Genomic DNA, 16,717 nt, shown 5'->3' with positions numbered 1-16,717 from the left:
GGATAAATTAGAGCATTTTGGTAACGAGTGATATAGATACTATCAATTTTCCCCCCAAAAGTCCATGACACAAAAAATACCATTTTAACCATTTTTCTCTGTAGTGCTTTTTCATTGTTTTGCAAATGCTCACCTCTGTCCATATCTAGAACAGAGTAATAAGATTTTTTTATACCTTTTTAATGACTGGCTTCAAGCGAGAATCTTTTTGAGGCTCTAGATCCGTTAATTCATTAATCCCTATAACTTCCCTATAAAGTCCGGACTTTTGTTTTGAATATAATGACCAGGCACATGGAGGAGTCCATCTACTGAGATGGGGAGAACAGAATTCTAGCTCTTCTGCATTTTTTGTGTTATGTTGCCCTCTTTTGGAATTACTTTTATTTCTGTTTGCTTTTGGAATTTAGTTGTTTTGGGATTATTTTTATTTTAGTAAGAACAAATTGTTTTTAAAAAAATGTTTTTGGGGCCAGAGAGATAGCACAGCAGTAGGGTGTTTGCCTTGCATGTGGCCAATTCAGGACAGATGGTGCTTTGAATTCTGGGATCTCATATGGCCCCTCAAGCCTGCCAGGAGCAATTTCTTTTCTTTTTTTTTTTTTTTTTTTTTTTTTTTTTGGTTTTTGGGCCACACCTGGCGGTGCTCAGGGGTTACTCCTGGCTGTCTGTTCAGAAATAGCTCCTGGCAGGCACGGGGGACCATATGGGACACCGGGATTCGAACCAACCACCTTTGGTCCTGGATCAGCTGCTTGCAAGGCAAACGCTGCTGTACTATTTTTTTTTTTTTTTTGGTTTTTGGGTCACACCCAGAGGTGCTCAGAGGTTACTCCTGACTGTCTGCTCAGAAATAGCTCCTGGCAGGCACGGGGGACCATATGGGACACCGGGATTCGAACCAACCACCTTTGGTCCTAGATCAGCTGCTTGCAAGGCAAACGCTGCTGTACTATCTCTCTGGGCCCCCAGGAGCGATTTCTTAGCGAACAACCAGGAGTAGTAATCTGGAGTGCTGCCAGGTGTGTCCAAAACAAAACAAAACAAAACAAAACAAAACAAAACAAAATTATTACAGAACTCCGCAGTATTAAATACTGATAAAAGTTCCCCTCCTTTTAGTAGTAACAGTGTTGCAAACCAGAGTGCCTAAAAGGGCAAAGAACAGAGTGTCTGTCATAGATAGTCAGCTGGGTAGACGGAGAGAAACTGTGGACATTGGTGGAGGGATGAATGCTAGAACATTATACTACTGAAACTTAATAATTAAAAATTTAGTAACTTTGTGTTTCATAGTGATTTAAGTAAAATTAAGTTCCCCATCTTAATTAAAATAAAGGTCAAGTGAAAGACTGCTACTGAAAATGGATAATGTGGAGGAGATCTTATTTGGTTGACTGTTGTCGACAAAATTCATCCTGCCCTTGAACTTTTTGTACTTTAGAGCATTCTGTTCTTTTGGTTTTCCCGAATTCTCACTGACTTTATCTCATTTCTTTCCTCACTCTTCCTCTCCCTCAGACAGATCTCCTTTCCTTCCAATCATATTCAGCCCTTAGATTTTAACCCCCAGTGCTTCTCCTTTCCAGATTTGTATTTCTTAGTAGTTTCAGTGTGTTGCAACTTAATTGTTTTAATTGTTTTAACAGGGACCTAAATACCATGGTCCAAATGATTATGTGATATATTAATTTATATTTATGAGTAAGTATTTCAATAAATTTTTTCTCTGCAGAGTTGCAGTTATAAAAAGAAATAGAAGATGTGGCTAGAGAAATAGTACAGGAGTTAAAAGGCTCTTCTCTTGCAACTGGCTGACCCTGATTTAATCCTGACACTGCTTATGATCTACTTCTAGGAGTGATCTCAGAGCACAGAGCTGCGAATAAGCTCCAGGCACCACTGGTGTGGCCCCAATTTCCCCTGCCCCAGTGAAAGAGGAATAAATTATAAATCATATCAATGTAAGATTATAATAATAGGGCCCGGAGAGATAGCACAGCAGCGTTTGCCTTGCAAGCAGCCGATCCAGGACCAAAGGTGGTTGGTTCGAATCCCGGTGTCCCATATGGTCCCCCGTGCCTGCCAGGAGCTATTTCTGAGCAGACAGCGAGGAGTAACCCCTGAGCGCCGCCGGGTGTGGCCCAAAAACCAAAAAAAAAAAAAAAAAAAAAAGATTATAATAATAAAACTACTTTCCATTTTTATTTTGTAAGCTGCAGACCCTCTCAGTTTTCTTCTGGTAGAAAAAAGTTAGCATTCTTTCTGATTGAAAGAAAAAATTGTATTAAAGCATTATATTAGGTAAACTGTCATATGCTGTATGTTACCTGTAACATTTCTTTTGTATTTTTTGTGCCAGCTGGCAGACAGTAATTTGAACTATTGTATGATTATATAGTTTGCCTTTTCAACACTTAAGTTTTGTCAGGATCAGTATCTTTTGTACAGCATTGCATGCTCTTATTTGGATATTATTTTCCTGTTCTTAATATGAAGGGAAAATAGGGTAAATGAGATGTTAACATAATTGAGATAAATAAGGAAGTAACTAGGTATTTCAAAAGTGGTAATTCTCCACTTTCAATGGGACAGGATCCTATTTGTATTTCAGTAGACTGTTTGTGTCTATGTATTAGACAAGATAATTTTGTTGACACTAACAGAGACTCAAGTTAGCTTTCAGACTCAGCCCCTAGAACTAGCACTGCAGAGATGAGAACAGCTAGCAATTTTAGTTGACTAGGAATTCTTCCCTTTGGTTGGCTAGGAATCCTCGTAGTGTGAACACGTACCAGTGTAGCTCAGGGACTACATCTTTTAGTGCTCAGAATTTTTTCAGTTGAAGGTAAGGGACCATGGGTTTCTAGGACTGAACCCTGGCCTTCTTTATGCAAAACATGCCCTATCTATCCAGGAATTCTCTCTCTCATTCGCTTTCTTGATTCTTTGTCCTATAACCTTTCTTTCACCGATTTAGTAGATTCTCAATCTTCCAGCTTTTGTTGCGAGTTTAGGAGTATTCCTGAAACATTAGAAAGAAAAAAAATTTTATTTTTGGGTCACACCCAATGGTGCTCAGGGGTTACTCCTGGCTCTACACTCATAAATAGCTTCTGGCAGGCTTGGGGGACCATATGGCAAGCCAGGATTCAAACCACCGTCCTTCTGCATGCAAGGCAGATGCTCTACCTTCATGCTATCTCCCCGGCCCCTGGAAGGAAAATTTTTACCTGTGGTAAAACTGGTAGAGAGCCCTGTTTGGACAGTGATTATGTGTGTATGTGTTTGTGTGTGTGTGGGGGTTATGCATGTGTGATGTGTTTCAAGGTGAGCATCAGTGAATTGATAAGGATATGTAAAATAAGGAATGTTGGCAACAGGAAGCCTTAGAGAATTCACCTGAGAAGGATATTAGAATAATTTACATATAAAAATATGGGAAGGATGTCTAGAAGGAAGTATGGTAAAAATTGAGATTAATATTTATCTGATAGATTTATAGGACTACAAATCTTGTTGAGAGATAGAGCTTGCAGAACTCCTTTCCTTTGAAAGAATTAAAGAGTGAAGTTCAGGGCCCGAAGAGATAGCACAGCAGCGTTTGCCTTGCAAGCAGCTGATCCAGGACCAAAGGTGGTTGGTTCGAATCCCGGTGTCCCATATGGTCCCCCGTGCCTGCCAGGAGCTATTTCTGAGCAGACAGCCAGGAGTAACCCCTGAGCACCGCCGGGTGTGGCCCCAAAACCAAAAACCAAAAACCAAAAAAAAATAAATAAAATAAAAAAAGAGTGAAGTTCAATCTTATCCTAAGAAATTTTAAAAGAAAATTGGTAAGGCAGCATCTCACTTCTTGCAGTTTTTGAGCATTAAGGAAAAAAGTCTCTGCTGTTTATACTAAATACTGCTGTTGGTAATCAAGAAAGAAACTAAATCGATCGTTTTTTAATTTGCATTTATCTGTTTTGTAATTTTTCCCCATGAACAAATACCTCAAAAGTGGTGGCTTGCATCTTCGTTTTTGTTACTGCATTTTCTGGCGTATAAGATGACTTTTGAAACAAAAAAAAGTCAAAATCGGGGGTCGTCTTATACGCCGAGTATATCCCGAAAAATGTTTCAATATGCTGCTAAACAAAAATTGTCTGAATATTGCCACAAAACGAATTTTCCAACTCGATCCTGTACCAATCACTGGAAGGCTGCTCAGACTGCCTCTCTAACTCAGCCAATCCAAGCAGGCTTTTTTTTTTTTTTTTTTTTTTTTTTTTGGTTTTTGGGTCACACCCGGCAGTGCTCAGGGGTTATTCCTGGCTCCAGGCTCAGAAATTGCTCCTGGCAGGCACAGGGGACCATATGGGGCGCCGGGATTCGAACCGATGACCTCCTGCATGAAAGGCAAACGCCTTACCTCCATGCTATCTCTCCGGCCCCCCAAGCAGGCTTTTTATGCATGCAAATTAGACAATGTTCTGGACCCGAATCTACACTGTAAAAAGCCTGCTCAGATTGGCCAGAGTCAGAGAGGACATCTATTACAGTATAACCTTTGAACCTTTGCTTGTTGTGATTGACTCACTGTGGTACATACAGTTGCAGCAGAGGAAAGTTCTGTCTGATACAAGCGAATATAGGCCTAAACCTATGTTTTAACTGCAAAATTAGGGGGTCATCTTATACACCAGAAAATACGGTATATTTGAGAGGGTGTGGTAGACTCCCAAGAGGAGAGCCCCCCCCCCCCCCCCCCCGCATGGTTCAATGTGAGGTTGTATGGATGCAGTGCTTCTTGGGCACTGTGGTGTGATAGGTGTGGTTCTTGTGACATCATATGGTGCCAGGGTTTGTTCCCTGTACCTTAGTTTTTAAAACTAACATTTTCTTCTTACTTGAGTTTTTGTATGTATAGAATAAAATTTCATTTTTTTTTTTTTTTTGGTTTTTGGGCCACACCCGTTTGACGCTCAGGGGTTACTCCTGGCTATGTGCTCAGAAATCGCCCCTGGCTTGGGGGGACCATATGGGACGCCGGGGGATCGAACCGCGGTCCTTTCCTTGGCTAGCGCTTGTAAGGCAGACACCTTACCTCTAGCGCCACCTTCACGGCCCCTAAAATTTCATTTTTAGGGACAGAGCTCAACTGTCTGGAGTGCATGCTGTGGATTCAGGAGGCCTGGGTTCAATTCCCAGCTCCTCATGGTTCCCTAAGCACCACCAGAGTAACCCCTAGAGATGAGGGGTGGGCTCTGGGTACTGCTGGGCGTAGTAGCCTAATCTTATCTCCTTCAAAATAAATAAAAGTAACCACCTAAAATGCATTTTAAAATGAACACTACAGCTTAGCTCTTTAGAATTCTACTTTCCTATGCCTTTCAGGAATAGATTACATATGCATGAGACTAAGAATGCTGGAATACCATCCACTTGAATTTCACGTTTACATTGAAGTTGTTGGTTGGGTTGGGGGGCTATACTCAGTGATGCTCAAAGGACCAGAGCCCTTTGAGCTATCTCCTTGGGCTCCCATGTTAACACTTGACCGCAGCTCCCAGGTTAGTGTGTGTGTGTGTGTGTGTGTGTGTGTGTGTGAGAGAGAGAGAGAGAGAGAGAGAGAGAGAGAGAGAGAGAGAAGAGAAGAGAAGAGAAGAGAAGAGAAGAGAAGAGAAGAGAAGAGAAGAGAAGAGAAGAGAAGAGAAGAGAAGAGAAGAGAAGAGAAGAGAAGAGAAGAGAAGAGAAGAGAAGAGAAGAGAAGAGAAGAGAAGAGAGAGAACACATAGCATGGTGTACAAGTCAGGTGGAAGATGGTCATCCTGTGGTAGCCTTGAAAAGTATCAGTATTCTGAGTTGTTTCTCTTTCAGGGGACCTTCTTTATTCTGTAGAGTCCAAATATTGATCCTTTCTTTTTTTCAGGGTGGATTATCGAATCTCTAGTATATTATAAAGACTTAATTTTTTTTAAGGGGGCCACACCTGTTGGCACTCAGGGTTACTCCTGGCTCTGAATTCAGGAATCTTGGCTGGCTTGGAGACCATGTGGGATGCTAGGGATCGGACCTGGTCAGCCATGTGTAAGGCAAACACTCTCTCTGCTGTGTGCTCCAGCCCCTATTATAAAACTTTTATTTTTTGTTTTTGGGCCACACCCGGTAACATCAGGGGTACTCCTGGCTATGTGCTCAGAAGTTGCTCCTGGCTTGGGGGACCATATGGGACACCGGGGGATCGAACCGCGGTCCGTCCAAGGCTAGCACAGGCAAGGCAGGCACCTTACCTTTAGCGCCACCGCCTGGCCCCTATTATAAAACTTTTAAACACTTAAAAAATTTCTGTATATCCCTAGAGATTATTAATGGAAATGCTATTGTACTTTATATTTATAGGTCATACCCATTTTTGTTTGCTAATTAAAAGAAAGACTTACTATTTCCTTTCTTTTTTTCTCAGCCACCAGATCACTACAAGTTTTTTTTAGAGCAGGGGTCCTCAAACTTTTTAAACAGGGGGCCAGTTCACTGTCCCTCAGACCATTGGAGGGTCTGACTATAGTAAAAACAAAACTTATGAACGAATTCATATGCACACTGCATATATCTTATTTTGCAATGAAGAAACAAAACAGATACAAATACAATATGTGGCCTGCGGGCCATATTTTGAGGACCACTACTAGAGTTTGCTAGCCAATACATATGGACCAGCTTGTAACTGAGAACACATAGGGAAATACTTGACTATTCAGTAAAACAAAGAAAATAACTAGGGGAAAAAAATTGAAAAACAACTTAGAGGCCAATTTACTTTGCTTAATATATATATGTAACATACAAAAGACAGGCAATAGTTTATTAAAGCTAAGCTCAGGAAGTATATATTCCTATAAAGCAAATCAGAAGAAAAAGTCCCTCTATTTTCCTTAAATTATTCTTTTCATTGATCTTTTAAATCTCTTTAAATCTATGGATCTTGAACTCTTAATGATTGTCTTGAGAGTTCTTGGCAGATTTTTAAGTGCAGTCAAGAATCTTTTCAGCCATATAAAACTACTTCTAAAATCCTAACTTGAGGATCCATAAGCATGATGGATTTATGAGCATGATGATTGGGTTTTCACACGCCTGTGTGATATGTGCCTCCCTTCAACCTTGTTACGACGTCAGCACATGACCCTTCTGATATTAAAAAAAAAGGAAAAAAAGAAAAAAATAATAAAATCCTAACTTGAAAAGTTTTTTTTTTTGCTTTGATTAGAGATTTTTGTAGCGTGTGTGTATGTTTATGTCAGAAAGATTTATTTTGTTGTTTTGAGGCTTGTAGCTATCTTCTTGCCATTCTCAAACATTTCATACAGCTTAATCATTTGCCAGCTTTATTGAGGTATAATTGACATACAAGTGTAACATTTTAAATATATATTTAGACACATTTTAACATATGTGCTCATGAAAACATCATTATCAAACAGATTGATGACTCCATTTTAAAAACTAACATGCCAGCAAAATGTAAGAATAAAGGAAAGAGGAACCATGCACAAATTTACTTTGCACGGCACTTAATTTGTATACCCCTTCATCAAATCATTGAACATGGCTTGCTTCATTTTCTGTGTTGTTACATGGTCATTATTATTATGATGGGTCTTGATTTAATTTACTTTTGGACTTCTCAGGCTGTGTTCTTTACAGTACTGAACTAACTATTCAGGCCAGTGGCTCAGTGCTCTGGCGCAGCAGTATGAAGCTGCTAGAACCTAGTGGTGTTGGGGCCACCAGGACCACACTCAGCAGTGGTGCTTGGACACCAGTTGGTGTCAGTGGTTTTTCTTAAAGCTTCAGGCATGTGCTAAAACTGGGGAGCTATCTTGCTGTACCTGGCAGGAATTTATTTTTTGGTGCGTGTGTGGGAGAATTGTGGAGCACTTCCAACAGTGCTGGGAGCTATTTCTAGCTGTTCGCTCAGGGATTTCACTTGGAGTTGCTCAGATTCTTGGGGTCCATGTGGTGGAAGGTAGTAATGGCTGGTAAGCTGCAGGCAAGGCAAGGTCCCCCTACTATCTCTTCAGACCCCATTTTATTAGTTTTTGTGTGTTTAGAGCCACAACCAGATGCGCTTAGAGTCTACACCTCGCTTGAGGGTTGTTCCTGACGATGCTTGATGGATATTGCAGTGCCAGATAGTGAATCTGGACCTCTTGCAAGCACACTATACACTCAGTTTGCTGAGCTATGTTTTGGGGGCCCAGGGCTTTAAAATAAAATTGATCAGTTGACATGTTACTGTTTATGCACATTACATATAAGTAGTACACACAGAATTTTATGTTGACAGTGGAAATACATCATCAGTTGCTTTTGAAGAGATAGGAGAAAAGGTAAGAGAATGGAAGAGGATTTAAATGTTTTTGAATGGACCCTTCTCTTCCATAGCAAACACTCCTGTCTGCCAGGGCTGAGAGAGCAGACAGAGCTCTGTGAGGAAGGAAGGATAGGTCTGCCCCAGAGAGCTTGTTTTTAATTAAGTGAAAATGAATCAAATTGGATTGTGGTAAAGAAATAGAAAGCTTAATTGACAGTTGTGAAAGACTCATGTAATATCTACAGAAAAGTTTAAATTTGATGTATTTCATATAAGAAAAATGGAGAATTTAACTAATGGAGTAAGAGTGGGGTGTCCTTGTGGTATATGTACAAAGAAATTGTGAATCCTAGGAATATTAGTGATTAAAAGGTAGGAAGGTAATTATTTAATAGACACATTTTTCTGTTTACTGAATGATTGTTAGCATATAAAATTGTTAAGTTTAAGTTTTGAAGTTTAATTTGATATGCTTGTATACTATAAAAAGATTACAATATGCTCTTTCCCCTCCTTTTTCTCCTTTTCCCCCTGCCTTTATGTGTGTGTGGTGAGAACACTGAATAACTTCCTTAACTTTCAAATATATGGTTCAATACTGTTAGTTATAATCACCATGCTATATCTTAGAACTAGAAATAATTGCCACTCTTTGATTAACATCTTTTTATCCCTTCCCACTTTCATCTTCCTCCCACTCTGATGTCTCTGAAAAATCACTTATTGTACTATATTTCTGTAAGTTTTGCTTTTTAAAATAACATGTGGTGAAATGGAACTTTCAGTATCTGTCTCCTGAAATATCTGACTTATTTCATGAATGTAATGCTGGGAATTTGTTGGTTTAAATAGATTATTTATATAGCTACACTGAATGGGTCAGAAGGATGGTAAGTGTAGTAAGACTGGTCAGTGGGACAAGGTTTTTGGATTATTTCTAGGAGCATAAAGAAATTTTGGGGATTCCACTGATTCTTTAGGGCCTGTTGTCACTCTAGCAACTCCCTGTCAGTACAGGCTTGAAGGACTATATACTCAGTTGCTTTAGGGACTGTGTAGTATTGCAGATGAAATCTGGGGCTTTGTGCATGCAATACATGTGCTCCAGTCTTTTCAGTTTTCTTTATTTAGGAAGAATTTTTTGTGATAGAGCAGTAACATTTGTATAGTAATGGTGAGGTGAAATTTTAGTGTACTGCGATTTGGTAATCTCATGGAAATTTGTCTTTTCTCAAAAGATCTTGACAAATAGAAATGGGGTAAGGATTTTCTGGAGAAGATTTACTTCATTCAGGACATAGTATAAGATTCTGTTAAGAACTGGAATTTCAAGGATTAAAAGTCTTTCTACCAGTAAGAAGTTTAACGTTTTCTCAGTTTGATGTGAAAGACACTTTTTAAAAACTTGGAAGGGCTGATGGAAGTAGCAGACAGAGGTTGACAATAACTCCAGATTTGTTAGTTGTGCAAAAATAATTAACGAGGAATCTCAGTGTTGCATGAGAAAGTAGTAGCCTGGGACTTTCCTGGTAGTTAAAAAATGAAAAGCATTGAGAATTAATAGATCACACTAATAGATCTTTCTTTTTGTTGTTGCTGATAGTTTCCTACATAACACTTTACAACTCTCAGCACCACTTTCTTCTGGTTGAAAGGTTTTCTTCACCATAGACTTTGTCCCCTTCCTGTCCTTTTCTCCAGCCTCCTGAAATGGCATGTTTTCCTTCTCAGGTTCTTTGTTTCCATTGACTTTGGCTATTTATTATTCCACCATTATGTTTCTTTATATGTTTGTTACTTGTGACAGATCATTCTGTGCCAGTCTCTCTCATTCTAATTTTATTCAGTTTGATACTCTATTTCTTCCACGTAGCAGCAAATTGCATTACTTAGGTTTTTTTGTTTTTTTTTTTTAAAGTTAAGTAAGTAGTATTCCATGTGTCTATGTACCATTGTTTCTTTATCTAGTTATCTAGTCTTGGACACTTGGGTTGTTTCTAGATTTTTCTTTCTTTTAAATTTGTATTTTGACCATATTGGCTTACATATCTTTCACAGTAGTATTTTAGGTACATATTAACATTGAATCAGGGGAATACCCATCATCAAATTTGTCTTCCCTTCACCCCCATTCCCTTCCTGTAACCCATATCTCCAATCATCACCTCCCCGGGCTGCTAGAGTAAGTGGTCCCCTCTGTGTCTAGCTAACTACTATTAATCATATATCTGTTTGGTCCTGGTGCCCTCCCTTGTTTTTCCCTCTATTTGAGAGGCAGAGCTAAATAGTTCGAGTTATGTGGATTTGTTTGAAGGAAAGAAAAGCAATAGAATGGGGTAAAAAAATCAAATAAGCTGAAAATGGGTGGTTGTTTCTAGATTTTATTGTGGATAGTGCTGCTAGAATTATAGGGATGTGAATGTCTTTTTCTCCATTTTGTTCTTGGGCCCTTGGGGGTAAATTCCAAGAAGTGGAGTTACTGGCAAGCTGAATTTGCAAATGGAAGCTGAATTTCTATGTTTTAGGAATGTCCATATTGTTTCCAGAAAGGCTGGGCCAGTCAATATTCCCACTAGCAGTGAATTAGAGTTTCCTTGTCCCTGCATTCATACCAGCACTGGTGGTTCCTTTTTTTTTTTTTTTTGGTTTTTGGGTCACACCCGGCAGTGCTCAGGGGTTATTCCTGGCTCCATGCTCAGAAATTGCTCCTGGCAGGCACTGGGGACCATATGGGACTCCGGGATTCGAACCGATGACCTCCTGCATGAAAGGCAAACACCTTACCTCCATGCTATCTCTCCGGCCCCGGTTCCTTCTTTTTGATGTGTACCAGTTTCTGGTGTGAGATGATATCTTATTGCTTTGACTTGCATCTCCCTGATGATTAATGATACAGCACATTTTTTCATGTGCCTTTTGACTATTTGTATTTATTTTTTTTAGCAATTTTTTGTTCATCTTTTCCTCATTATATGAGGTTGGATTTTTCTTCCAGAGTCTTGTAATTTTCTTTTTCTTTTGTCTTTGGATCACACTCGACAGCACTCAGGGGTTACTCCTGGCTCTACACTCAGAAATTGCGTCTGGCAGGCTCTGGGGATGCCGGAATTTGAACCATCATCCTTCTGCATGCAAGGCAAATGCCTGCCTCCATGCTATCTCTCTGGCCTTGTATATTTTTGATATTAACTCCTTATCAGATGAGTGATAGGTAAATAATTTCTCCCATTCTGTGGACTGTCTTTGTATTCCGGGTCATCATTTCCTTTGAGGTGAAGAAGCTTCTTACTTTAATGTAGTCAGTCCCATTTGTTTATCTTTGCTTCCACTTGCTTTGTCAGTGGTGTTTTATCCTTGAAGATGCTTTTAGTTTCAGTGCCTTAGAGTTCTGCCTACGTTTTACTCTGTGTATCTTATGTACCTTATAATAACAAGTTCTTCAACCCATTTTGATTTGACTTCAGTGTACATGAGAGAGCTGAGTTCAGTTGTTGTGGTTTATTTGTTATTTTTTATTTTTTTTGCATATAGCAGACTAGCTTTCCCAGTATCACTTGTTGGAGGCTTTCCTTGTTTCACTTCATGTTTTTTATTCCTTTATCAAAGATCAACTAATCATATACACGAGGGTCTGTTTCAGGATATTTAGCTCTATTCCGCTGGTCTGAGGATCTGTCTTCAGACCAGTCTCATGCTGTAGTATTTACTGTTTTGTTTGGCAGGATACAAGCACATGTCTTTCTCTGTAAATTGTTAAAAATGAGGGGGCCGGAGAGATAGCACAGCGGTAGGGCATTTGCTTTGCACGCAGAAGGATGATGGTTCGAATATCGGCATCCCATATGGTTCCCCTAGCCCAGTGGTCGGCAATCCTTTATTTTCAACTGAGCCAAATCTCGCCAAAACCACGATTGAAATTTATTTTGAGAGCCACACAGGGTGCGCATTGACAGAGGCTAGGAGCAGAGTCCTGACTCCTGGAGCGGGTGCCTGGCAGACAGAAGAGCCAAATTAAAAGTGTAAAGAGCCACATGTGGCTCGCGAGCCCCAGGTTGCCGACTACTGCCCTAGCCTGCCAAGGGGATTTCTGAGCACAGAGCCAGGAGTGTAATCCCTGAGCGCTGCCAGTTGTGACCCAAAAAGAAAAATAAAAAAGAGGACTGATTAGGTTAAATCTCATTTAGTGCACCTTAATATAGTTTAACCCCAGGACATTTAATTATTTCAACATTTTTGGTGACTATGATTGATTTGACAAATACTAGAGCTACAAAACTTGACCTGAGAGATATGTCTTAAAAACATTTCTGTAGTACTATTCAGAGTTTTAAGTTGGCAGCTCTAAGACTGAAGGCTTCTTTATTCCCCTTGCAGCTGCTCTTATCTAGGAGTAAGGTTGCTATTTATTTTCAAGATTCTGATGCATGTCTCTTAAGTATCATCCACCCTTATTTTCCCCAGAGTAAGAAATGGGAGGTGAGAACGTCACATAGGAAGTGTTTTTTGGTGGTTCTCTCAAACCATAACATGGTTTATAACAGTTATCAAATTTGAAAGTCTCAAAGTGACTATTAGTATATTTTACATGATAAGTATTGTTCCATGAACTTTCTCTATGATTTAATATACATATTATGTTTTAATACACAAAATTTACTTTTCACTACTTTTCACAATTTGGCAAATGCTGTCTATGGAGATAAATTGTCAATTAGGCTTCTAAAGGATTTAGGAAACGCCATTGTAGGACTTGCTTTAGGTTTCTGCCGTCTGTGGCCTGAAATGATTAGCTGTCTTTCTTTTCACAGTTATACTTCTCCAGGACAAGTAAACTATACTTATTAGTGAATGGTTAAAAAGAATCAAAGGTAGAATTAAGAGGCCATTATTTTCCCATTAATTCTGTGCTTATACTATCTTTGAAAGAGATTGGTAAAGAGAAAGGAATCCAAACTGGTTGATACATGTTGTCCCCATCCATGACTGGCTTTGTATCTGGGTGGCTGTTTGATGATAAAAGAAATCGGCAAACTATTCATATGTAGAGGTGTTCTTGATTTTATTTTTTAAGGGATTTTTGACAATGGCTCTCACAGTTAACTGAAACAGTTGTTTGGAAGGCTGATGATTGCTTTCAGAGAGCTGTCATTTTCCTCCAGGGGATGTTTGGATGAGAGTAGAGATCACTTTGGTGAGGGCAACATCTGCTCCACAGTCTGCTGGGGATTAGGTGCAAATTGGTGTGTAGTTGAAATCTGCCTCCTGGTTCCTGATATTATGTTCTTTGCCTCAAGGATAAATGTTTTCCTGCTCACTCCAGTTTTATTCACTTAGTTCTGGCTGGTAATGTTTTTAACTGATACCTTTTCTTTTTTAGGGAAGCTTCCTTGAAGTACTTGAAAACTAACTTTGAACAAATGATAAATGTTGCCTCTATCCTCCCTTAATTTTTATTTTTTATTGTTTGGACCATCCCCTTCAGTGCTCAGGGATTACTCCTGGCTCTGTGCTCAGAAATCACTCCTGGGGGTGGGGGGAAGTGGAGGACGGACAGTGGTTTGAATCCCAGCATCCCATATGGTCTCCAGAGCCTGCCAGGAGAGATTTCTGAGCACAGAGCCAGGTGTAATCCCTGAGCACCGCCAGGTGTGACCAAAAACCCTTCCAAAAAAAAAAAAAAAATCGTGCCTGGCAGGCTCCGGGGACCATACGGGATGCTAGGAATTGAACCTGGTCTGTCCAGGTTGGCCTCATGCAAGACAAATGTCCTCCCTATGTGCTATAGCTCTCCGGCCCCAATTTTTGCTTAGAATTGAACCATAAATTGATAGTAACAGAAAATTTGAGTTAAAAATTTTGCTGATGTTATTTAACATGTCATCCAATGGTAATATTAACAAGTTATCTATATTTTGTGTTGGAAATTAAGTTCTAATAATTTAGAAGGATGAGTAGTAGAATTGACTTAGCTTTTTACCCAACATTTACTAGCAGGTTGGGATTCAATAAATGGGTTACATATCTGACTGGTTTTGTTCAGAGAAAAAACTAAATTAATTGCCAGCCTGTCATTGCCTACAGTTTTGTTAAAATCCTTTTTGATTTTACCAACTATCAGTAAGCAAGAATGTCTTTTAGTATCTTTGAGCCTGAAGTACCCTTCTAGGATATAAGGATTTGGAGATACGTTTTATATTTGGTTATTTTCTGGTGAGTAGAGCTTATATTAACTTTTAAAATTGAGGGCATTATTGTTAGTGGACTAGTACGTAATCTAGTTACAGTATAGTCGATGAAAATCCCATATTCTTTTTGATGTTAAGGGTTGCATTTATTATCCTTAGTTCAGTGAATTTTTACTCTTCAATTGGGTATCTTCAAGCCTTGATATAGCTTGATATGTTCAGTTTTCCAATTACAAAAAATGACAAGACATTTCAAATGCTTTTGGTTTCTGGGATTAGCTATTCTCAAAATTGGTTTGGCTTTGTAGTTCCAGTGGGTAGTTTTTTGGTTTTATAACATCTCAATCAGCTCTTAAGAAAAGGATGTCTTTTTTTTTCTTTAATTTTTTATATTGGGTACATAGTATAACAGTGAAAAATCATAAATAGTTATGCTTTCTATAACTTCAGCTTAGTTATGTATCGATATAAGTGTAAACGTTGGTAAGCAACACTTGCAGTGTATTTAATTGGAAAATCATTGTTGGAATAAAGTTAATAAGTTTACTTCAATGAGTTCTGGAATTATTTTTCATTGCCTTAGTTGTAGGTTTCTTATAGTATACTCTAAAATTAGGTGGTGGAATAAAGGTAGGATTGGTGTTTGTATGTGGAAGGTTAATTGCCGTGTAGAAGTTGAAACTTGAGACACAGATATAGAGCATACTAAAACATTATCCTTTATTAGGATTTATAATTAGTTATTTTTTGTAACTATGACTGCAAAGCAAACCCATTGTCTTTTGGGAATATTCAGTTGTACATTTGCTTTGGTTAAATGATACCCACTGAAGTAGTTAAATGACATCCACTGATGAAGTAGTTTTATGTTTGAAAATAGGTCTAGAAATATAAATATGTATGTATGTACTTGTTAAAAACAAATCAAGGTTTAGAGTCCCTTTTTGGGGAACCAACATTGTAGTAGGGGGACAGAGAAGGGCATACATACTCAATAGGTCAGTTATTTTCAGGTTCAGGCTGCAGTAGTTCCAAAGGAGATAAACTGTGTTGTAGGGAAAGGCGGAGGGTAGAATACACCAAAGCCTTGAGAGATTGTGGTTAGGGAAGGTTCTTACAGAGGAGGGAGGGTTCTTTATTTTTATTTATTTTTTGATTTTTGGGTCACACCTGGCAGCGCTCAGGGGTTACTCCTGGCTCTACGCTCAGAAATCACTCCTGGCAGGCTCAAGGGACCATATGGGATGCCGGAATTTGAACCGTCCTTCTGCATGCAAGGCAAACACGCGCCACCTCCATGCTATCTCTTCAGTCCCGAGGAGGGAGGGCTCTTAAGAGCTACTGCCCAAAGGGGGCTACTCCTGGAGCTACTTGGTCAGTTGGCTTATATTAGGCCCTGCTAGAGGCTGGAGCCCACTAAGGCCAGAGCTGGTGATGCTGAGTGGGGCATGTGGTACTAGGAATTGAGTTTGGGACCTTGCCACCTGCAAGGTATGCACCCTTGATCTTTCTGAGTCTTGAGGAGATTAATTTTGAATTTACCTGAAAGATGAGAAGGTAGTCATGTGGATCTGGATGAAAGCTGAAGACACACGGGACCAAAGATCCTGAGGTGAATGACCTTGCTTTGTTCAAAGCCAGAAAGTAGAAAGTAAGTAGTGTCTAGGGAAGACTCCTCAACTCATAGGAAACGTAGGTAAGGTCTTTTTTGATACATAATTTAACTTGTGTTTATAGGCTTTTAGTCTCTGTTAGTCACATTTCCTATTTTACAAAGAATACTACTAGTAAACCTTTTTAATTCTGCCATATTTAACTTTATAAACATACCATGATTTACTTACTGATAGACTGACATTTAGATTTCACAAAAACTTTTTTGGTAGGTGCTAAGAGAAATGTTAAAATATACAGTGGGTACTCTTGTGTAAAAAGTTAATTTCTTAGCACTGGTTTAGAAGAAGAAATATGAACCAGAACAAAATAGGACAAGATAGGAATTATTACCAAATACCTAGGAGAATGGATTGTTTTTGGTTCCAATGAACAAAGATTCATGACAGAAGTAGTGTAAATACTTTTAACTTATTTCTTGTTGTGGGAAAATACATATTAACTACCATGATAACCTTTTAAAAATTAATTTAGGGCTGGAGAGATAATGCAGCATGTAAGG

The 16,717-nt window shown here is 39.0% G+C and overlaps 1 protein-coding gene and 1 pseudogene across 5 annotated transcripts in view; both read left to right on the top strand.

The window, feature by feature from the left end:
• The window catches only part of ENAH (ENAH actin regulator), a 156,249-nt gene that overhangs the window by 28,756 nt on the left and 110,776 nt on the right, over positions 1-16,717 (top strand). The gene's annotated exons all lie outside the window — the stretch shown is intronic.
• Positions 7,067-7,176, top strand: LOC126014871 (uncharacterized; annotated as a pseudogene).

Source organism: Suncus etruscus, chromosome 7 (assembly GCF_024139225.1).
Source record: "Suncus etruscus isolate mSunEtr1 chromosome 7, mSunEtr1.pri.cur, whole genome shotgun sequence".
NCBI lineage: Eukaryota > Metazoa > Chordata > Mammalia > Eulipotyphla > Soricidae > Suncus > Suncus etruscus.
This window is presented reverse-complemented; position numbering and strand designations above follow the sequence as displayed.